The 23,698-nt window shown below is 45.5% G+C and overlaps 1 protein-coding gene and 1 non-coding gene across 3 annotated transcripts in view; both read right to left on the minus strand.

Moving 5' to 3' along the window:
• The window catches only part of CAMK1D (calcium/calmodulin dependent protein kinase ID), a 488,361-nt gene that overhangs the window by 363,768 nt on the left and 100,895 nt on the right, over positions 1-23,698 (minus strand). The gene's annotated exons all lie outside the window — the stretch shown is intronic.
• Positions 5,743-5,818, minus strand: TRNAD-GUC (transfer RNA aspartic acid (anticodon GUC)). Its single transcript has one exon. It is a non-coding gene; the product is annotated as a tRNA-Asp (tRNA).

Raw genomic sequence — 23,698 nt, forward strand, 5'->3', positions numbered from 1 at the left:
GAAGAGTGAGAAAGGGGAGGGGGTCAAGAAAGACAAGTTTCCAGTTATGTAAATAATAGTGTAATAACCTTGCACTGCGTCAGATGGTTACTAGACTTACCATGGTGGTCACTTTGTTAGATATATAAATATTGAATGACTATGTTACATGCCTAAAATTAACATAGTATTGTATATTACTTATATCTTAACTAAAAAAGATAAAATAATTTTGCATGAATATCTGCTATCTAAATTCTATTGTGAAAACTCACAGAAATCCTTAATTTAGATGACATCACTTGGAAGGCAATATCATTTTTGTTTCCCTATATGACTTTTTAATCATTGCATTGCAGAGAATTAAAATGCATCCCAATGAGCTTAAATGTAGTAAAGTATCGTGGTCAATCCCAACACTGACTTTGGTGTTTTCTAGGAGCCCCAACCCATCCTGGAGTCCTAAAATCAGCTGGTTCCCCATCCTCTCTCAATCTCAGAACTCATCTTTCCCACTGCTCCCCACCACTCTTCATTACTCCCCATTACTCCCCACCGCTCCCCATTACTCCCCACTGCTCCCCACCACTCTTCATTACTCCCCATTACTCCCCACCGCTCCCCATTACTCCCCACTGCTCCCCACCACTCATTACTCCCCACTGCTCCCCATTACTCCCCACTGCTCCTCACCACTCCTCATCACTCCCCACCACTCCCCATTACTCCCCACCACTCCTCATTACTCCCCACCGCTCCTCATTACTCCCCACTGCTCCCTACCACTCCTCATTACTCCCCACCACTCCTCATTACTCCCCCCTGCTCCCCACCACTCCTTATTACTCCCCACTGCTCCCCATTACTCCCCACTGCTCCCCATTACTCCCCACTGCTCCTCATTACTCCCCATTGCTCCCCATTACTCCCCACTACTCCCCACTGCTCCCCATTACTCCCCACTGCTCCCCACCACTCCTCATTACTCCCCACCACTCCTCATTACTCCCCCTTGCTCCCCACCACTCCTTATTACTCCCCACTGCTCCCCATTACTCCCCATTACTCCCCACTGCTCCCCATTACTCCCCACTGCTCCTCATTACTCCCCATTACTCCCCACTGCTCCTCACCACTCCCCATTACTCCCCACCGCTCCCCACCACTCCTCATTACTCCCCACCACTCCTCATTACTCCCCACCGCTCCCCATTACTCCCCACTGCTCCCCACCACTCTCCATTACTCCCCACTGCTCCTCACCGCTCCCCATTACTCCCCACCACTCCCCATTACTCCCCACTACTCCCCATTACTCCCCACTGCTCCTCACCACTCCCCATTACTCCCCACCGCTCCCCATTACTCCCCACTACTCCCCATTACTCCCCACTGCTCCTCACCACTCCCCATTACTCCCCACCGCTCCCCATTACTCCTCACCACTCCCCATTACTCCCCATTACTCCCCACTGCTCCCCATTACTCCCCATTACTCCCCATTACTCCCCACTGCTCCCCACCACTCCCCATTACTCCCCACCGCTCCTCATTACTCCCCATTACTCCCCACTGCTCCCCATTACTCCCCACCGCTCCCCATTATTCCCCACTGCTCCCCATTACTCCCCACCGCTCCCCACCACTCCCCATTACTCCTCACCACTCCCCATTACTCCCCATTACTCCCCACTGCTCCCCATTACTCCCCATTACTCCCCACTGCTCCCCACCACTCCCCATTACTCCCCACCACTCCCCATTACTCCCCACTGCTCCCCACCACTCCCCATTACTCCCCACTGCTCCCCATTACTCCCCACCGCTCCCCATTATTCCCCACTGCTCCCCATTACTCCCCACTGCTCCCCACCACTCCCCATTACTCCCCACCGCTCCCCATTACTCATTACTCCCCACCGCTCCCCATTACTCCCCACCGCTCTCCATTACTCCCCACCGCTCCCCATTACTCCTCATTACTCCCCACCACTCCCCACCGCTCTCCATTACTCCCCACCACTCCCCATTACTCCTCATTACTCCCCACCACTCCCCATTACTCCTCACCACTCCCCATTACTCCCCATTACTCCCCACTGCTCCCCATTACTCCCCATTACTCCCCACTGCTCCCCACCACTCCCCATTACTCCCCACCACTCCCCATTACTCCCCACTGCTCCCCACCACTCCCCATTACTCCCCACTGCTCCCCACCACTCCCCATTACTCCCCACCGCTCCCCATTACTCATTACTCCCCACCGCTCCCCATTACTCCCCACCGCTCTTCATTACTCCCCACCGCTCCCCATTACTCCTCATTACTCCCCACCGCTCCCCACCACTCCCCACCGCTCTCCATTACTCCCCACCACTCCCCATTACTCCTCATTACTCCCCACCACTCCCCATTACTCCTCATTACTCCCCACCACTCCCCATTACTCCCCACTGCTCCCCATTACTCCCCACCGCTCTCCACCACTCCTCATTACTCCCCACTGCTCCCCCCCCACTCATTACTCCCCACCACTCCCCATTACTCCTCATTACTCCCCACCACTCCCCATTACTCCCCACTGCCCCCCATTACTCCCTACCGCTCCCCACCACTCCTCATTACTCCCCACCGCTCCCCATTACTCCCTACCGCTCCCCACCACTCCTCATTACTCCCCACCGCTCCCCATTACTCCCCACCGCTCTCCACCACTCCTCATTACTCCCCACTGTTCCCCACCCCCCACCACCACTCCCCAGCTCCCATCTCTAATCTGGAAGCCAAGAACTTCTCTGATCAGCACTCACCCAGCAGCTGTCTTTGGACCTCTCTCTGAAGACATCAGTAATGAGAATTAACTCAACCCCATCCAGGTTTTATATAAGTTGAAAATTGGGCACATCAGAGACATGGAGTTTAGCCTGATCATAGCCAAAGAGATCCTGAATACCTCTCTCTGTTACCAAAACTCACGTACACTGGCCTAAGGCCTTCTCTTCCTCTGTAACCCAGAAGTCATCTGCTCTGTTGCTCTGCTGGCACCAGGTACCAGGTGCTCACTAAGATCCTGGCCACAGGAAAAATCAGGTCCTTCAGTCTGGCCTTGGGACTCAAGCCTAGGGTTCCTACTCATCACAAAAGTACCCATTGCTTTGACCTCTAACCCCCCTCACATTCTCCCCTTTCCCATTTTCCCATTCCTTCCCCAAACCCCTCAAATAAATACATCCCTGCACCAGCCTTTATATCTTCATTCAGCCTATATACTGTCTAGTCTAATCACCTAATGCATATTTCTTGTCACTTCCTAGTTTTAGGTTTAGTCAATTTTCATAAACCAGGTTTTTGTGAAATTATTGTGTACTTTTCAACCCTAGTTGTTTGGGGAACAGATATGAAAATTTATGTAAAACTTATTAAATAACAGCATTTCATCATTTTAAACAAACAATTTGTAGTTCAGATCTGTCTGGATCTATCAGGGCATTCCAAATCTTAAAGCTAATAGAATTCAAGTCCATAACAACCATAAAAAGGAATCGAACTTGTTTTGAAATGTTATTAATGGACTGTTTCTATTGTATGTATAGCTAAAGTTTGTTACTGCAGCACAGACTGCTAGCTGTTCGGCTCTAGTTAAGTTCTTTCTTCTCTAGGGGGAAAACCCCTGATTCCGAGATGGATCCCGATCTACACCTCAGAATGGAGACTACTTCCCACAGCTCCCTTACAGTCAGGCACAACTGTCTAAGCTCTGGCTAGTTTGCATGTTTCCTCTGCCCCCTGTTCTCTGTCCCTTCTTCCATTCTGCTGCCTGGGACACTGATGCTCTCCATTTTGCACCATGAAATCAAGGCCATCCAAGACAGAGAAATAAACGAGAAGGAGCTTGGGTCCCCGCCATCACCAAAGTGCGACGCCAGCCCTTAACCACCTACCAAACCTTGAATAAGAGAGAATCAGCCCATTTGACTCAGTTATCTGTAGTCTTCTTTGACTTGCAGTCAACCTTCATCCCAAGTACTATTAGCCAGTAAAAAAGTCTGAAGTTTTCAAACTGAACACGAACATAGCCCAGGTGCCCATCAAATAGATGAGTGGATAAAAAAAGTGATGGTACATCTACACAATGGAAACTACTCAGCCATAAAAAAGAGGGAAATTTGACCTTTTATAACAGTATGGATGGACCTTGAAAGCATTATGCTAAGTGAAACAAGCCATTCAGAGAAAGACAAGTACCATATGATTTCACTCATATGTGGAATCTAATGATCTAACAAGCAAAAGAGAGACAGACTCATAGAGAGCAGGCAGACAGCTGTTGGGGGTGGGAGGCTGGAACAGGGGAGTAAAGAGATTGATCAAGCAAAGGAAAAAAAGAAGAAACCTCATGGACATAGACAACAGTGTGGCGACAGTGGGGACAGTGGTGGAGGAGAATGGAGGGAGAACAAATGGTGATGGATGGAGACTTGACTTGGGGGGTGGTGAACACACGACACAGTGTACAAAAGATGTGTTGTATAATTGTACACCTGAAACCTATATAGTTTTGTTAACGAGCATCACCCCAATAAATTCAATTAAAAAAATTTAAAGACATTAACTACCAAGGTAATTTACTAAGCACTTGGGCCACATCATTTGGAGAACAAAGAAGCATTTAAGAAAACATACCTTTAAATGAACATTCTTTAAAGAAAGAAGCTTTTCCTGAAGTAGGTGACTATATATTTCCAGGTTTTTTTCATCTTTCATATCATTAAACCCTTGACAAACAACAAACAATCATGTTGTACATCCTTTCTATATTCTACTAGCACAATATATTGGAGTGTTTCCATCCTTTTAAAATTGCCTAATGCATATTTCTTAACTTTGTCAAGGACACAAACCTTAAATGAGCAATCAACCCAAATGAACCATTCTGGCATTCTGTCTTTATTGAAGAACTAACATTTTATTTCTTTAACTAGAAAAAAAAAGTCTTTGATTTTAAAAATTAAGGTAACATTTAAAAACAGGAAAGAACTAACCCCTTTTAAGAGAAAAGTACCCTGGATAATTGGAAAAGGCATATCACTGTTTAAACTAATTGGAAATATTCCCAGATTATATTTAATATTTAGCTCACGCTAAGCAGTCACTAAAATTAATGTCATTGTTATGCCCTGCATAATATTATAAGGTCATGTGTACACATGGAAGTTAGAAGAAATAAATATTTGTCCACAACTGGAAACTTTTCAGGCAATAAAAATGGTGAAGGCATTTTCCTTTTTCATAAACAGCATGAACTTTAACTGGGCAGCAAATTTTTGTTGTGAGAGTAAAATAACGTGCTTGCTTTGGAAGTAACCAGAATCTAAGTTTTCAGCCCACAAGTTCACAGTTTACATTTTTTTAATTAAAGGATTTTGACAATAGTGGTTTTTGTGTTTGTTTGTTTTTGTATTTTTCTGAAGTTGGAAACAGGGAGAGACAGACAGACTCCCGCATGCGCCCGACCGGGATCCACCCGGCACGCCCACCAGGGGGCGACGCTCTGCCCACCATGGGGCGATGCTCTGCCCCTCTGGGGCGTCGCTCTGCTGCGACCAGAGCCACTCTAGTGCCTGGGGCAGAGGCCAAGGAGCCATCCCCAGCTCCCGGGCCATCTTTGCTCCAATGGAGCCTCGCTGCAGGAGGGGAAGAGAGAGACAGAGAGGAAGGAGAGGGGGAGGGGTGGAGAAGCAGATGGGTACTTCTCCTGTGTGCCCTGGCCGGGAATTGAACCCGGGACTTCTGCACGACAGGCCGACGCTCTACCACTGAGCCAACCAGCCAGGGCCAGACAATAGTGTTTTTAATTCTAAATAAGAAGATTTTCACCTAAAACTGAAATTCCATCCTTAAACCACTCTTACCCCACTGATTTCTATAGTTTATGTTATTAATAAACCTCAAATTCGAAACAATGATAGTCAGCTCTTGATCAACCAAACCAATGAAGGTAACAAGTGACAAAGAAATCCCAAGCCTGAATATGAGAATGAATTCAAAACTAACAAGCTTTGTGACACACTAAGCTGGAATGGGGAGGGGGGAGCAAAGAGGCAGCAGATCTGCCTTCCTACCTATGATTTTCTAACACAGTGTGTGTAATGAATATAGTGTGTGTGTGTGTGTGTGTGTGTGTGTGTGTGTGTGTGTGTGTAAAACTAATGTTAAAACTTAGCAAGCATTTCCCAAGCACTCACCAGCTAAGAAAAAAATGACTCAAAACTAACCTACAAGCCAAAACTACACACAGTGAAGCTAGCCTGGGGTTCAACATTTTCCACAGATAATCCTCCCTAGATAATCTGGTCCTCATATGTACCCCCATATGACATACTGTACTATAAATGGCTGAGACTTTTCTTGTCGCTACTGACAGGACACCTGCCAGTCCTGAGACCCCATCTTGCTCTGCAATTCATAACTCCCCTCGGAGATCACTGAAGAGATGCTTGTTATGTTATCCCAGGTCTCAAGTCCAAAGATAAATCTTCTTCCTATCATATCTTTTAATTATTCTCAGCATCTCCAAACTGCAATTCCCACATTTTATTTTATTTTTTTCATTTTTCTGAAGCTGGAAACAGGGAGAGACAGTCAGACAGACTCCCGCATGCGCCCGACCGGGATCCACCCGGCACGCCCACCATGGGGCGACGCTCTGCCCACCAGGGGGTGATGCTCTGCCCATCCTGGGCGTCACCATGTTGCGACCAGAGCCACTCTAGCGCCTGGGGCAGAGGCCAAGGAGCCATCCCCAGCGCCCGGGCCATCTTTGCTCCAATGGAGCCTTGGCTGCAGGAGGGGAAGAAAGAGACAGAGAGGAAAGCGCGGCGGAGGTGTGGAGAAGCAAATGGGCACTTCTCCTGTGTGCCCTGGCCGGGAATCGAAACCGGGTCCTCCGCACGCTAGGCCGACGCTCTACCGCTGAGCCAACCGGCCAGGGCAATTCCCACATTTTAAAACACGCATTTCCATCTGTCCTTCTAAAGCTCAGGTGAGGGGAAGGCTTCCACCAGAAAACAAGTGTGACCTCACTGTGGCAATCCATCAGCAACCCACTTGATCCTATCCCACAAGAGATGAATGACAAAACAGATATGCAAACAGGCTAGTGTCACAGGGACCACTCTGGCCTAAAAGGCACAAGTAATCATTCCTCAGTGAGAAAATAATGTACTTCTAAATCACTCATCTGTTTCTGTCAGTGGTAGTATCTTTAATCTGCTTATATATTCTTTCTTTGAGAGTGAGTCCTCCATTACAAAGAACCTAATCGATGCCATTTATAAAAATGTAATTCCAAAGGAAAGTTCCTTCTCAATGACCATCACACAACTGGAATTAGGTCTGAGCTGCCAGGCACTTAAAAAGAAAGATGTGAGATGCTTCTAGAAGCCAGCTTCATTGGCCCAAGCATGCAAACCCCATGGATGTGTTTACTTCCCTCCACCCAACCTCAAGCAAGTTTTATTAGCTCAGGTGGGTGCTCAGCTACATACTTGCCAAGTGTTTCGGTCAAGTCAAGACTGTTCTCAAGCACTCCGAAGATCTTTCTTGTCACTTTTTACAGGAAAAGTACCTAATGGAGTCTCAATATGCCAGGTGGGCAGGCTTGGAGCCCACAATGACTGGGGGGGGGGGGGGGAGGTAGCCAGCTCCCTGCGTCAAGAAGATTCCTCTCCCTCCAAAAGGCCCTTGCATGACCAGTTATGGTTGTAAAAAACAGTGGCTGCATGTGTATTTTGTGACTCCAACTTCCCACTGGGGACACCCACCATGATGGTGGCCTAGGCTGTCTGCTATGAACCTCCCACCTCAGAAACCAGCCCCAGAGCTGGGGACATGGCCCTGGGGCCTACAGACTCAAAATCCAGAGTCAATGCTATCCATAATGATCCTTTTCAAAGAGGACATATTTTTTAAAAAATACGCCTCCAGGTGGAAATGTACTAAACTGGCCCTGGCCAGTTGGTTCAGGGGTAGTGCATCAACCCAGCATGGGGAAGTCCCAGGTTCGATTCCCAGTCAGGGTACACAAGAGAAGCAACCATCTGCTTCTCCCTCCTTTCCTCTCTTTCTCTCTTCTCCTACAGTCATGGCTTGATTGGTTCAAGCAAGTTGGCCCGGGTGCTGAGGATGGCTCCATCAAGCCTCTGCCTCAGGCACTAAATATAGCTGAGTTATGAACATGGTCCAGATGGACAAAGCATTGGCCCCAGACAAGGGTTGCTAGGTGGATTCCAGTCGGGGTGCATGAGGGAATCTATCTCCCCTTCTCTCACTTAAAAAAAGAAAGAAAGAATTGTATTAAACAGAAGAGTATTGAGAATCATCACAACAGATCTCTCAATGACTTTTAACAATCACCAATAAGTGGGTGTCCTCTGCCTGGTCTGTACAAAATGTTGCATGTTATCTCAGTGAATCTTCTCACAGTGCTCGACAGCTGAGGAAGTAAGCATGCCTCGCCCAGTTCACGGTGGATAAGGAACAGAGAGAGGACGCGGAGTCAAAACTGCCTCACTCAGAAGTTGGAGCCCTCTGCAACTTAGTCTCTGACAGTGGACTCTGGGATCTTTTGTTCTGGTGGACTTTCTTTTAGGCACAGGGAATTTTCCTCCAGATACAGAAAAAAGTTATATATCTCCTTATCTTTGCATTACTTTAAAGAGTAAATTTAAAGCAACTTTCCCCATGAGGCTTTACAAACTTTAAAATAAAACACAAGTTAATAAAATAAAGTGTTCCTAACAGAAGCCATATCACCTGATTTAACCTCTGCCCTTACTCTGGTGCCTTTTTTGTCCGATATGATAAGCTCAAGTCAATGCCATCCATTACAGACTGGAACAGCACAGCCCAGACATTCCCAGACATATTCAAGCAAAGCTTGAGATTCTGTCTTCAGGTAGCTGTCACACTGTCTTAGTCCATTTGGGCTGCCGTAACAGAATACCATAGACTAGGTGGCTTCTCCCAGTCTGGAGGCTGGAAGTCCAATATCAAGGCACCAACAGATTCAATGTCTGGTGAGAGCCTAGTGTCTGGTTCATAATGGCATCTTCTCACTGGGTCTGCACATGGAGGAAGGCATGAGCAAGCTCTCTAGGGTCTTTTAATAAGGGCACTAATCTCATTCATGAGAGCTCCGCCCTCATGATGTAATTATCTCCTAACAACCCTACCTCCTAACACCATTACAGTGTGGGTTAGGTGTCAACATATAAATCTGGAGGGGACACAAACATTCTGTTGATAGCACATACAAACTCATACCCTCCAGTGACCCATAGTTACAACCCAGTGTACATGGGAAAGATGATTCTATAACAGGTGGAAATGGGCTGTGGAAATCCGAATGTGCACAACCCAGTAAGTTATCAGACCCCAGTGTCTATACCGCATTATTCTCCTTTTCAATGCCCAGTGAATAAAGCAGGTAAGCCTGACTGATTCCCTTATGCTACGGAAGTAACCACTGAGGGATAGTGGGGCTAACACCCTAATACTTTTCAATATCCATCCTGTCTCCTCTTTCTGTCTTAAAATCTGCTCCCCATCTCTTCCCTGACTTCACTTCCCTGCTGGGGCAGACCCTCAAATCCCTCTCCACACCACAGCCCTGGGTGGTAGAAGAATCTAGCAAGTCAGAATGCCCAGCACTCTGCAGCAGCTGGCTTTGGTGACAGTCCCAAGGGCAGCACTGCTGTTTCACACTTATCACACTGTAATTAATTTCAGAACAGTGTCTCCTGAGTCCTTTGGCAGGGATGGGACAACCCTCGAGTGGTTTCCTGGGCCCAATTAAGGCTTAACAGCAGAGGCAAGGGCTGTGGTGTTTGGGGGTGCTGCTCTCACACAGGGGCTGTGAAAGACTGCACCCAGAGAAACTTGGAGACACTCCAGCATACCGCTGACCTGCTCCTTCTCACGCCCTGGCCAGGTGCAACTAACGCCTTTAGCGCCTGAACTTGTAAGTGTGGCTGCCTCATTCGCATGCTATCTCAAGCGGAGAACAGCGTGTCCAGCAGCACGTCCCCTGATGCTGAAGGCTGGAATGCAGCTTCCAAGGTGTCTGGGCTCCTGGCAGCGCGTGGCTCTCTGCAGAGCTGGACTGAGCCTGGGAGCAGCTGCCCATGCAGATGGTCAAGCTCAGGCAAATGAATGTGTGAGCTCGAGATAAAGGCTGGGAGATGAGAGTGGTGACGATTAAATGGAGGGGTGTAAAGAGCATACGCAGTCACACACCCTAGTAATACCAAGAAAGGAAAGTGTGGCAAAGCATTCCATTTGTTTATGTCATGTGGACGGTCTATACTAAAAAAATCTACTCTGGCACCTGCAGGATATAGTCACTGCTTATATTGTGGTCTGATAAGTCGAACCAACCCTTCATTTTGGGCTCAGTGGAAGACTCTAAAGATAGTCATTTTCTCATAATTCACAGGGCATATGGAAGAATCACCAGATGTATTTAACCACCTTCACATACATGACTTGGGCACCCATCTGCGATTTCAGGGAGCTTGGAGGCCTTTATCCTCAGAAAAAACAATCTGCAGCCTTTAAATAGATAACATGGGAATTTTACCTTAACTGCAACTCCTGCATAAAACTAAGTTGTTATCAGTCCCTCCTACCTCAGAGCGAACAATGTCATGAGAATTAGAGCAGGTGGTGTCTGTGAAGGAAGGAGAGCCTGGGAGAGATTCCCTAAGGCCTGGGAGAGAGTATTTCCCAGGTCATTTTGAGATTCTGAAATGCCCAGGTTGTCAAAACAAGAATGGAAGGGCCATGAACCCATAAGTTTGGCTTATTATTTAATAAGCCTATATTAATAGATATTTTTATAGTTTCATTTCAGATATTGACTTGATAAATACTGCCAAGTATCTGTGCAGGACATAGTGTTCTGCCCCCCAAACAGAAAGAGAAATCTGTCTCATTGACTCTTCAGAACTCTTTTGAGCCTGACACCACGTTCCTGACAACAGGAGTCCCTGAGAACCCATCATAAATGATTCCCATTACCTGGCGTCTTCTTCTAGGCTACGTGTCATAAACAGGGAGATAGGGCCAGCTGCAGGCACTGAATGATTAGAAAAGGATCCGAGGATTGGCTTAGTGTCCATCCAAGAAAATCAAATCCAAATAAACAAAAAGGTGCAAATTAACCAAAGCTCCCTCTGCTACAGGGAAACTCCCAGGTCCAGGCCAGTCGTTAGGAAACAGTCTGTGAAATGAGTTATCAAATTATCAGCCTCATGGGTCGATCAATCAGGCCACTCAATGCCATGCCCTAGAGGCTGATGGGAGGGGTAGTTTCTTTGGTAATCCACATGTTCCTGAGGGGTTAGAGTAAGTCAAAATTTTCCCAATAAAAAGACACCTGTTAATTAAAAGAACCTTAAAAGAAATCCTATTTTAATGTGAAAATGAGTTCCTAATTTCTTCTTTTGCACAGGGTTAGTTTTCTCTGCACAGAATTTTCTAAAAGCAGGGCCTCCACGGCTCTAAGCCTATGCCTCTCCAACACAAAGACTGTACAATGAGAGGGCTTGCATATTACGGTCTACCCACCACTGCCTTCTCCTGAAATCCTGTAATAGAGAAAGAGGCATTGTGTGTGGGCCACAACGTGCAATTTTAATGATTATGTTATTAGGCAGGGTTCTCCAGAAAAATAGAACCAACAAATAAAGAGAATTATTACAAGAAACCACGTACATGATTATGGAGGCTGACAATGGTGAACTGACAAGCTAATGACCCAGGTGCAAGTCCCAGTCTGATGGCTGGCAGGCTCCAGACCCAGGAAGAGCCCACGTTTCCGTTTGAATCAAAAGCCAGAAAAAAGCCAATGTCCCAGTTCAAAGGCCATCAGGAAGGATGAATTCCCTTCATTTGGGGGGTGGATGAACCTTTTGTTCTATTCAGGCCTTCAACTGATTGGACAAGGCCCACACACCTTTGGGAGAGCAATCTGCTGATTTAAATGTTAATTTCATCTAAAAACACCCTCATAGAAGCACCCTGAGTAATGTTTGACCAAATGACTAGGCACTTGATGTTCCAGTCCAGTTGATGTACAAAATTATCCTTTACAATGATGATGCCTTTTTCTGCAAGTGAGAATGTAAGATCAGGTGTCCAGGACCCACATGAAGCTGAGGACCCCAGAGTTAACTTGACCAAAACAGAGACCAGACTGCAGGGCTGGAGCCCAGCTGGCGGACGCCTGGGTGAGGAAAGTGCCTTAGCATCAGGCCCTCTGAGCAATCTGGTAGCAGAGCCCAGAGGGACAGCAGCAGAAGGACCTGCCTGAGGCTGAACTCTGTTCTACTGTGAATAGTGAGAGTACCAGAGACAGTCACACACCCGTACTGACATCAGGTGTCAACCTCTAGCTAATCTGCAGGAGGAAATAACATTACATCTTAGCATTTTCAGCAATTTTCTTCCAAAAGTTTCAAACTTCCCTTATCTGTGACTTTGTTCGGGCTTATGACTCTCTGAGAAAGTATTAACATTCTGTTCACAGATAAAGAAGCCGAATTATAAAGTGTGGTAGGTGGGGTGGTTGAGGATCCACAATCTGGCCATCATGATTCAAGTCCCCATCTTTCCTCTCAGGATGCCGGCGTGCTCACAGCCCTGTCTGCCTTGACCCCCTTCGGCTCCCGTGGCTTCCTCAGACCAGGCCTCCCCTCCCCCCACCCCATCATCCTCCAGGTGAGGTGGCAGGTGGCAGCTATGTTGGAGGTGGCAGATACTCTCCACCAAACCGGATGCATGCACAGCCACAGGACTTACCTGGCTTCACCACGACCTGCTGCCTGTCTCTACTTGTTTCCTCCACAATATGCAGAAGCAGGAGCACAAGGGGCTCTAAAACCAGCACAGTAGCCTCAAGCAGCCCTCAGTGTTCCAGGAGCCACCCTGGCAGAGGCATCCTCAGGCCTCATCCATCTTTCAAGTCTGGAGACACCTAGAGGCCACCATGACCCTCATCCCCAGCACTGTGCCCCTTTCTCCCCTTCCCTCAGCTTACTCCCTCACTGCAATAATCTGCTTTAGCCATATTTGCTAAAAATACACTTCACTTCTCTGTTATACTTACTAATACATTCTATTTCATGTTTGCATCCTTACTTAGAAACACCCGAATGGGCAGCAGTGAAAACAAGCTGAGTGTCATAGCATTTCCTTCAGGAAGGTTCCTGTGCTCTGCACACAAATCTGAAAAGCAAACCTTCCCATGCTGGGTGGTAATTGTATATAAAACTGTTCCATATTGGGTGCTAATTGGTGATAGAAAAGAAACAAGCTAGGCTTGGAGAAGAGACAAAAAAGCTAACCAGGAAACAGATGACTTGGGCACACAATGGAGCTCCATGCCTCCTTCTCAGACCTGCCCTCCATGAGCACATGCCCAGCCCAGAGTTCCTGTCACCACAGAAGGAACTGCAGAATGGCCTCTTCACTAAAGCCACATGACACATCAGAAACCTGGAGGGCATCTAGAGACCTGGCTTAGACCCATGAGCCATCCCTCAGAAGCTGTTTTCCTGTCTGAGGGCAGGAAGTCATATTTCCACTGCACAAGGTCCCCTCCTATGACCTCATTCTCCCCAGAGTTAACGTCTCTGCTGGCTTTCGTGGCAATTTTGGAAGAGCTTCCTGACTTTCCTGGCATTCCCAAGAACTTCGGCTCTCTTCTATAATTATTTGAAGGATAAGGACAGCTCTCCTTCTCTGATCTTCCGGGAAGAATGGAAGTAGTATTCTATGACCAATTTTTTTTCTTTTCTTTTTAGAAATTAAATTTAATGAGTATATTAATCAAAAGAGTACAAAGGGTTCAAGTAAACATTTCTATAGCATTTGAACTGTTGATTGCATGTATGCTCATCACCCAAAGTCAAATTATTTTCTGTCACCATATATTTGTCCTTTTTACTCCCCTCCCCCACAACCCTCTCCCCCTAGTAACCATTTCACTTTTATTTACCATGAGTCTCAGTTTTATATTCCACCTATGTGTGAAATCAATCGTTCTTAGCTCTTTTTTTATTTACCTATTTCACTTAGTATAATATTCTCAAGGTCCATCCATGTTCTCGTAAGTGGCAATATGTCATCATTTCTTATGGCTGAGTAGTATTCCATTGTAAATATTTACCACATCTTTTTTATTCCATCCTCTATCAAGGGACACTTTAGTTGATTCCATGTCTTGCCACTGTGAATAATGCTGTGATAAACATCGGGATACATGTGTCTTTGAGTATCAATGTTTTTGAGTTTTTCAGATAGATACCAATAGAGGGATTGTTGGGTCATATAGTAGCTCTACTCTTAATATTTTGAGGAACTACCATACTGTGTTCCATAATGCCTGTACCAGTTTACATTTCCACCAGCAATGAATGAAGATTCCTTTTTCTCTACAGCCTCTCCAACACCTGTTTTTACCTGTCTTGTCGATAACAACCAATTTAACAGGTGTGAGGTGGTATCTCATTATAGTTTTGATTTGCATTTCTCTAATAGCTAGTGAAGATGAGCATTTTTCATATATCTATTTGCTGTTTGTATGTCTTCATGAAAGAAGTGTCTGTTTAGGTCCTCTCCCCATTTTTTAATTGGACTGTTTGCTTGTTTGTTGTTGAGCTTTATGAGTTCTTTATATGCTTTGGATATTAATCCCCTGTCAGAGCTATTGTTTGTGAATATCAACTCCCATTTGGTTGGCTATCTGTTTGTTTTGTTATCAGTTTCTTTTGCTGTGCAGAAGCTTTTTAGTTTAATGTAGTCCTATTCTATTTTTGCCTTTACTTCCCTTGTCTTTAGAGTCAAATTCATAAAATATTCTCTATGGCCAAGGTCCATAACTTTAGTACCTATGTTTTCTTCTATGTGATTTATTGTTTCAGATCTCATATTTAGGTCTTGGATCCATTTTGAATTAATTTTTGTACAAGGGAACAAACTGTAGTCAAGTTTCATTCTTTTATATGTGGCTGAATTTTCCCAGCACCATTTCTCAAAAAGGATTTCTTTTCTCCATTGTGTGATATTGGCTGATGGTTTGTCATATATGGCCTTTATTATGTTGAGATACTTTCCTACTATACCCATTTTATTGAGTGTCTTAAACATAAATGTTGTATCTTATTGATTGCCTTTTCTGCACCTATTAGCGGGATCATATAATTTTTGTAATTTGTTTTGTTGATGTGGTGTATTACACTGACTGATTTGCATCTGTTGAACCATCCTTATGCTCCTAGAATGAATCCTACCTGATTGTGACTTTTTTTTAAGTGAGAGGAGTGAAAATAAGCAGACTCCTGCCTGCGCCTCAACTGGGATCCACCTGGCAACCCCCATCTGGGTCCAATGCTTGAACCAGCTGAGCTGTCCTCAGCTCCTGGGGCCAACGCTCGAACCAGCTGAGCCACTGGCTGCAAGAGAGAGGAAGAAGAAGAGAGGGGAGAGAGGGAGGGCAAGGAAAGTAGATGCTCAATTCTCATGCGTGCCCTAACTGGGGACTAAACCCAGGATGTCTACACACTGGGCTGGCGCTCTATCCACTGAGCCTGGCCAGGGCCTGTATTATTTCTTAATGTATTATTGTATTTGATTTGCTAGTATTTTGTTTAGGATTTTTTGTTTGTTTGTATTTTTCTGAAGTGAGAAGTGGGGAGGCAGAGAGACAGTCAGGCATGTGCCCGACCAGGATCCATCCAATATGCCCACTAGGGGGCAATGCTCTGCCCATCTGTGGTGTTACTCCATTGCTCAGCAACCAAGCCTTTCCTAGCGCCTGAGGCAGAGGCCACAGCACTATCTTCAGCACCTGGGCCAACTTTACTCCAATGGAGCCTTGGCTGTGGGAGGGGAAGAGAGAGATAGAGGGAAAGGAGAGGGGGAAGGGTGGAGAAGCAGATGGTCATTTCTCCTGTGTGCCCTGGCTGGGAATCACACCCGGGACTTCCACACGCTGGGCCAACACTCTACCACTGAGCCAACCAGCCAGGGCCTGTTTAGGATTTTTACATCTGCATTCATTAGAGATATTGGTCTGTAGTTTTCTTTTTCTGTATTGTCCTTGCTAGGTTTTGGTATCAGGGTTATGTTGGCCTCATTAAATGTGTTAGAGAGTATTGTCTCTTCTTTGATTTTTTGGAAGACTTTGAGAAGGACTGGTGCTAAATCTTCTTTGAATGTTTGGTAGAATTCAATAGTGTAGCCATTTGGTCCTGAACTTTTTTTTGTGATGTTTTTGATAATTATTTCTATTTCCTCACTGCTTATTGGTCTGTTTAGGTTTTCCACTTCTTCTTGATTCAGTCTAGGAAGATTGTGTAGTTTAGGAACTTATTCTTTTCTTTTAGATTATTGAGTTTGGTGGCATATAATCTTTCATAATATTCTAGTATGATCCTTTGTATACCTATGATGTCTGCAGTAATTTCTCCTCTTCATTTGGATTTTATTTATTTGAGTCCTTTCTCTTTTTTCCTTAGAGACTATAGCCCAAGTTTTGTCAATTTTATTGGAGTTTTCAAAGAACCACCTTGTATTAATTTCTTCTGTAGTTTTTGTTCTCTATTTCATTTAGTTCTGCTCTAATTTTTGTTATTCCCTTTCTTCTGCTGACTTTAGGATGCCTTTGTTCTTCTTTTTCTAGTTCTTTCAGATGTAATGTTAGTTCATTTATTTGTGATCTCTCTTCTTTCTTGATATAAGCCTGTAGCGATACAAATTTCCCTCTTATTTATTTGTGTGTGTGTGTATGTGTATGAGAGAGACAGAGACAGGAAGGGAAAGAGATGAGAACCATCATCTCATAGTTGCAACCTTTTAGTTGTTCATTGATTGCTTTCTCATATGGGCCTATTCTGGGGAGCTCAAGCTGAGCCAGTGACCCCTTGCTCAAGCCAGTGACCTTGGGCTCAAGCCAGTGACCATGGTGGTAATTTCTGTTTTATTCCACAATTATCTCGATTGGCCTTCCTTTCTCCCAACACAAATTGAAGACATTTTCCTTTATCTGGAGGTGAAACACACAGAGAAACGGGGACTGTGCTTGTTTACTGTTGACAAGGTCCTCAAGGAGGGCAGAGAAGTAGGGACCACAGTGCTGGGGTCAGAACAGGAAGGAGGGGTCCAGGGGGGCCAGAGCTCAGAACCAAGCTGGTGCAACATTTACATCTCTCCAATCGCACAACTCACGGTGACAGAACGCCACCCCTGCCACCTTTTCCAGGTCTCAGGATCTTGGCTAGTGCACTAGCCCAAACTGGGTTCCCAGGTATAAAATAAACTCATTAAAAATATTTTTAATCATTTTAAAACCAACCCTGAGACTAAATGAGCACTCCTCAACAAAGATAGACTGGAGTCTCCCAAAGTCTGGAATTCAGGGGCTTGGCCAACAACACACAGTCAGCTAGAGGCCTGGAAGAGGTGGGCAATGGCAGAAAGGAGGAAGTTAATGCAGCCAGATCTTTTCATGAAAGATGATGAAGGGGAAAAAGGAACAGGAAGACAAGAGTGTTTCTCTAACTGTATTATCTCTTTTGCACACTTAACTAACACTGTGATCTGGACAAGGAAATGATTATTAACAACCCTGAAATAGAAGCTACTATCATCTGAAAATGTCCTGAACCCCAGCAATAGGAGATCTTATTTACCTAGGCTTTATGTAACCCTTAGTGACAGAAAACAGTCGTATAAACAAGGAACCCTCCAGCACCACCACAGCACCCCACAGTGAGTTCAGATGACCAATGAGCCTTATCTCCTTGCAGTGTATCTTTAGGTGCAGTCGCTGAATTCAATTACATCCACATACTGAAAGATCACACGGCAGCACGGCTGCTTATCATGCGCACCAAGTAGGCTGCTGCAGGGATGCAGATGTGTGTCACACACACACGCCCATGGACAACAACACCAAGGGTTCCCAGGCTGTGTCCCTATCCCTTTTCTCTAGTTTTCTAAATAGTTTGTCTTGAACCTTGTAACTGCCAAGACAGAAAATTCATTGAGAAATGGGGAAAAAATCTATGATTCAAACTTTTGCTCCTTGAGCATAAGAATAGTGAAAATGGCTGGTGAAATTTCTTCAGGAGGAATATGGTTATTTCTCCACTGAGTTACCAGGCACACGGGTGGGCTGAACTCGAGGCCCCCACCAGAGGCCCTATTCTTCCACCTTGCTCTGAATGTTAACTTAAAAGAAAAGATGTACTCCCCTGACTGCCTCTCCCCTCCTCCCACCTTGCTGCTGTGTACCTTGTGTGGGGACAGGGACACAGATGCAAGGAGAGGGACAGGAGCAGGCTACAGCCCTCCACTTCCCTCTTCAGAGAGATGCTAAGAGGATTAAAGAGGTAATTGTTGCTTCTGTCACTCTTCAGCCATAAGATGCTCTATAAATACCAATAACCGCCCCCTCAGGGGATCCACATTTCATTACAGTGGAGGTAAGGGCTGCAGCAACCTGCAAGAAAGGCGTTAGCACGAAGGGAGCTCCTGTCATCCTGCGCAGACCGTGACTCACACAGCATCCCGCTCCAATTGGAGGCGGGAGCTCCCTGGACTGCTAGCACCTAATATTCCTACTGACTTACATGTGTGGATCCAGTGAGCACTTATTAGGCATCAACTGTCTGCATGAGGGACTGCAAAGAATACTGGTTAAGTGCATGGTCTCTGGAGCAAGGCTGCCTGGCAGCAGTCCCAGCTGCGCCCACTCACTTGGGAAGTCCCCTCACCTCACTGCACCTCCCCTTTGTTGTGTCTTCACTCACAACGCAGGGGTGATGACAGAACTCACCTCACAAGGTCCCTGTGATGATTCCCTGGATTCATCCATGTCTCATGGTGAGACCACTCTCTGATACACAGTGGCACACTAGACATTTGCTGATTCTAAGTTGCTATGAAACATAACTATCAAATATGTGGCTCCACAGTATTCTATTTATTCCTTGGGTATTTTAAATTTGGTTATTTTAGCATTAAAATGGGATGAAGGAGGAAAGATTTACCAATGAGATGAGACTGAGCACTTAGCCAAGTTGGGAAAACAGGGATTCGGAAGGCAGGCCCCTGAGTTTGGAGCCGTAACAATGAGGGTGTTGAAGCGCTTTTCCCTTTAGCCACCAGGCAGTGCCATAGAAAGGGAGTGGGGAGAGGGGCCTTCACCTCAGACACTGTTTACAATTACAGGCGCACAGTGATAATAAAGCAGGCTGACTCTTAGTTGATATTATTGTTTTAAGTTCTTCACAGGCAATGCCCACTCTTAACACCTGCTCCTAATCCTTCCCTTAGTCTCAGAATGCTGGTGCATACCAGGGTCTCCCCTAAAACAGAAAGAGCCGCTCACCTGAATCTTCTACTAGGAAGTCCCGAGTCCGTGCTGGGCAGGGAGCAGGTCTCCCTCCACTGCAGGTTCTCAAGGCCGACTTCCCGTAAGGCAGAGCGCACCTGCTGTCAGCCAGGCCCAGGCGGCAATCCCTGACCAGCAGCTCAGCTGAGTGGCTAAGAGTAATGGTCCCCAAAGTACGGTTCCCCACATCAGCAACAGCAGAAGTACCTGGGACTTGTTAGAAGTACAGGTTCTCGAGCTCCTTCATGATCTACTGAATCAGAAACTCCGGGGGTGGGGCCCGGGCATCTGGGTTTTAACAAACCTTCCAGGGGGATTCTGACAATCATGCAAGTTTAAAACGACTAGATTCAAGAAAGTTACTTAAATTGTTCTGAGTCATAGTTTTCTCATTTAGAAAAGGGGTTCATGTCCCGCACCTCATAAAGTTATCATGTAAGAATCAAATGTGACAATATAATCAAGTACGTGGTACAGTGCACCAAACATGGTGGGCACTCGATGCACTGTACCCACGTACCAGTGTCAGCAGAACAGACTCACAAAACGGCAGCAACTCAGAAACAACAAGAGGAAGCCTGGAATCCACACCAGCCCTGATTTTCAGAAAAGTGGTTTAAAGGATAGTTCAAGGAGAGAAGCTCAGGGAAACCAACAGATAATACTGTACCCTGCCCGAGATGCCCGGGTCACAGCATCACTAACCTATGCTACCTGTGACCCGCAGAGATCCCCACAAACTGGTTCCAAGCATCCTACGGGTTGGAAATCCCAGAAAACAAAAGCATTCCCCATTTTATTGTTAAAATAAGGGTAATATGAGTTTTGAGAAGATGCTACCAGAGAGAGAACTAGAGGCGTCTGAGTTCAAATATTGGTATTTAAAATGTATACTGGAAGTCTTTAGAACACGTTCTGAATTGCTAAAGGGTACTTTTAGTAAGAAACAGTGATAAGAGGCATCATGTCCCGGCTGATGGTGTCTGTAATTCTAGAGCTAGGGCATGAGCTCCCTGCAAGAATCCCTTCTCGGATCACATACCACCATTACCTGAAACAGCTCTGGCAGAGGTCATGAGGGCCTCCTAGCAGCCAAATGCAGTGGACACCTGTCAATCATCTTGTCCTCTCCAGCATCTCATAGTCAACCACTCCTACCTCCCTCAACTTCTCTCCTTCAACTTTCATCACACCACCTATTTTTGCTCTCCTGTCATCACCCTGACCTCCTTCTCGGTCTTTTCTGTGGGCTCTTTTCCCCTGGCCCCCAGGGATGCCACACCTCATCCTGTCTCCTCTAGCCTATTGAAAGCTCATTCTTCCTGCTCTGGAGTCTGCTCTGAGTATATGAAGAGAGTGGAATGGGACAAAGGTCCAGGTCAGGTACCACCTCTGAATATTGGCCCTATCACTTACTCCGTCAGCTAAAATAGACACAGGAACAGACAAAGAGGACAGTCTTCTCTCTTTAGTCTTCTCATCTTGTCTTTTTTTCTCTCTGTAAATCTCATTCCCCTGGGCATTGGGATGACTTCCACAGCTACCTCCAGCCTCAGGTCAAGACTGATCACTCGATCTTTTTTTTTTTTTTTATCACTCGATCTTTATATCCAACAACCTACCTACCTCCACACCTGGATGTTATACCAGCATCTCAAGATCCTGATATCTGAAAGTGAGTCCATTATCCTTCCTATGACATCTGTTATTTTTACTGTATACTTCACTTCAATTACATAATAATGGACGTGGAGCAGAAAAAAATAAATAAAGAGCTGAGTAGCCTAGGAATGAGGACTGGCAAACCTACCAATAAGTATGTTTAGAGCCAGACAATGCAGGTGCTAGTAAGAGTAAAGCAGTGGCTCACCCAAAATTCAAGTTCAAAGTAGAGTACAAAAATTGAGGTGGGCATGCTTATAGTATTTAATATCAAATTGTTCTTCCAGTTTCATTGGTCACCCTTGAAACAAACCAGAAAAACACTAACATTCACTGAAGATTCTGATACAATAAGAGAAGTTTCTGTAAAGAAATATAACCAACCTTTCTGAATAAGAACCTAAATTCACACTAACTACACAGTATCTTTATTTCATTCCCCAGTTCCATTAGACAGTCATGTAGTAATTACCCCTACCCTGCCCAGCGTCAGCAGGCCCACAGAGCTTCTTCCCGTTTTGGAGAGGCCCAAATAGATGTGTGTTCAGTGACCTCTCAACATCCTCCCCATTTGCTAGTCATGCTAATGGCACCATCTATCTAGTTGCCCGAGCTACAAATCTGGGATGCACTCTAGACTTTTCTCTCTTATTCATTTACCACCATGAAGTCAAAGGTCATGAATTCCCATAATGTCTGCTTTCTATACTGTGTTCAAGTGAGCACTGCTATCCCTGACCCTCCCATCACCACTGGCACCTCCACAGCTCAGGGAACCTTCTTCTTAGAATTTGCCAATAAATGCCTCTGCTACGCTTCCTATTTCATAAAAGTAGGGAGAACCCATTCTAAAACACACTCCTCCTGAAATCCACCTCTAATATATTAAGTATGATTCATCTGACATGGCAGGAGAGGAAAGGGGAGAAAGAGGCAACTTCCATGCCCATGAACACAACTTTATATTATATTTCCCAAATTCAAATCTAGGAGGGGTTAAAACCTCATGGATAACCCAAAAGAACTGAAAGCAAGGACTTGAACAGATATTTGATATATGTTCACAGAAGCATTATTCATAAGAGCCAGAAGACGGAAGCAACTGGAAATGTTCATGGATAGATGAATCGATAAACAAAATGGTGCCGGCCTGACCTGTGGTGGCGCAGTGGATCAAGCGTTGACCTGGAACGCTGAGGTCGCCAGTTCAAATCCCTGGGCCTGCCAGGTCAAGGCACATATGGGAGTTGATGATTTCCTGCTCCTCCCCCCTTCTCTCTCTCTCTCTCTCTCTCTCTCTCTGTCTCTCTTCTCTAAAATGAATAACTAAATAAAAAGTAATTTTTTAAAAAAAGGTATAAACTTTCAGTTAAAGATTTAAAAAATGGTGCCTAACCATACAGTGGAATATTACTCAGCCTTGAAAAGGAATGAAATTCTGCCACACGCCACAACCTGGATGAACCCTGAGGACAGAGCATGCTGAGGAGAGAGCGTAATGAACATTACAGTAAGCAAAATAAACCAGACACAACAAGACAAATATTGTATGATTCACTTATACGAGGTACCCACAGTAGTCAGATTCATAGAAACAGAAAGGAGAATGATGGATGATGGTTGCTAGGGGGAAGGGCAGAGAAATGGGAAGTTAGAGTTTAAGGATCTTCATCATATGGCCACAGTCTGCTTTTTCCTATTTTAACTTCTCTCAATTTCTGCACGGATCACCTCGCTAGCTGATGTCATCAACGGGCCATACCATTTATGCCTTCAGCTTACTTATGCCCACATTTCTCTGTGTTCTCACTAGCCTTTAACTACTGTAAGAGTTACCCCCTCTTTGGACATTCAGCTGCTTGCCTCGCTCCCCAGGTAAGGAACAGTGGGCTCCCAGAAGGCAGAAACTATGCTGCTTGGCCCTGGATACGGAAAACATGGCCTCAAGCAGAAGGCCTGCCACACATATGATAGCCAATAAAAGTTGAATGAATGAATGAATGAATGCTGAATATAAAAAGAGACTGAGATCAGGAATAAGGGAGAGGAAAGAAGACAGACTTGAATATAGGTGCACAAGACGTCCTATAGAAAGAAGTGTTGTGCTCAAGTGAGAGGTAGAGAAAGCAAGGTTTATAATCAAAGGAAGGGAAGACTCAAAGGCCACACTGGGCTAAGCAATCACTGCTGGGGTGCACAGATCATCTGCAGCTCACAGGTCTCACCAGGGCCTAGGCCAATAAGGCAGGTGGTAATTTAGACATAAATAAACAGGGACAAGTGAGGGGGGACGGCATGGATAACAAGTCATCGGTATCCCAAAATGCCCTCACACTTCGGTGATGTGAGTAGGAACAACAGAGGATAAGAAAGGCAGAGGCATCTCAGATTCAATGGCAACTTGTGGTCAAGCTCAGAAAAAACTTTTTCAATGTGTCTCTCCTTACTGTTGCACTAGCAGAAAAGGAAGAAATCTGAGACCCACTTGGCTGGTGGAAAAGATGGGTGGAAAAACTCAGGTTGGAGGCTGGGAGCGTTTGAATCCTGCCTTCCTTGATTCTCTGGCACTTACATGAACTGAGGGCCCTCGGCCAA

This window comes from Saccopteryx leptura, chromosome 5 (genome assembly GCF_036850995.1).
Source record: "Saccopteryx leptura isolate mSacLep1 chromosome 5, mSacLep1_pri_phased_curated, whole genome shotgun sequence".
Lineage (NCBI taxonomy): Eukaryota > Metazoa > Chordata > Mammalia > Chiroptera > Emballonuridae > Saccopteryx > Saccopteryx leptura.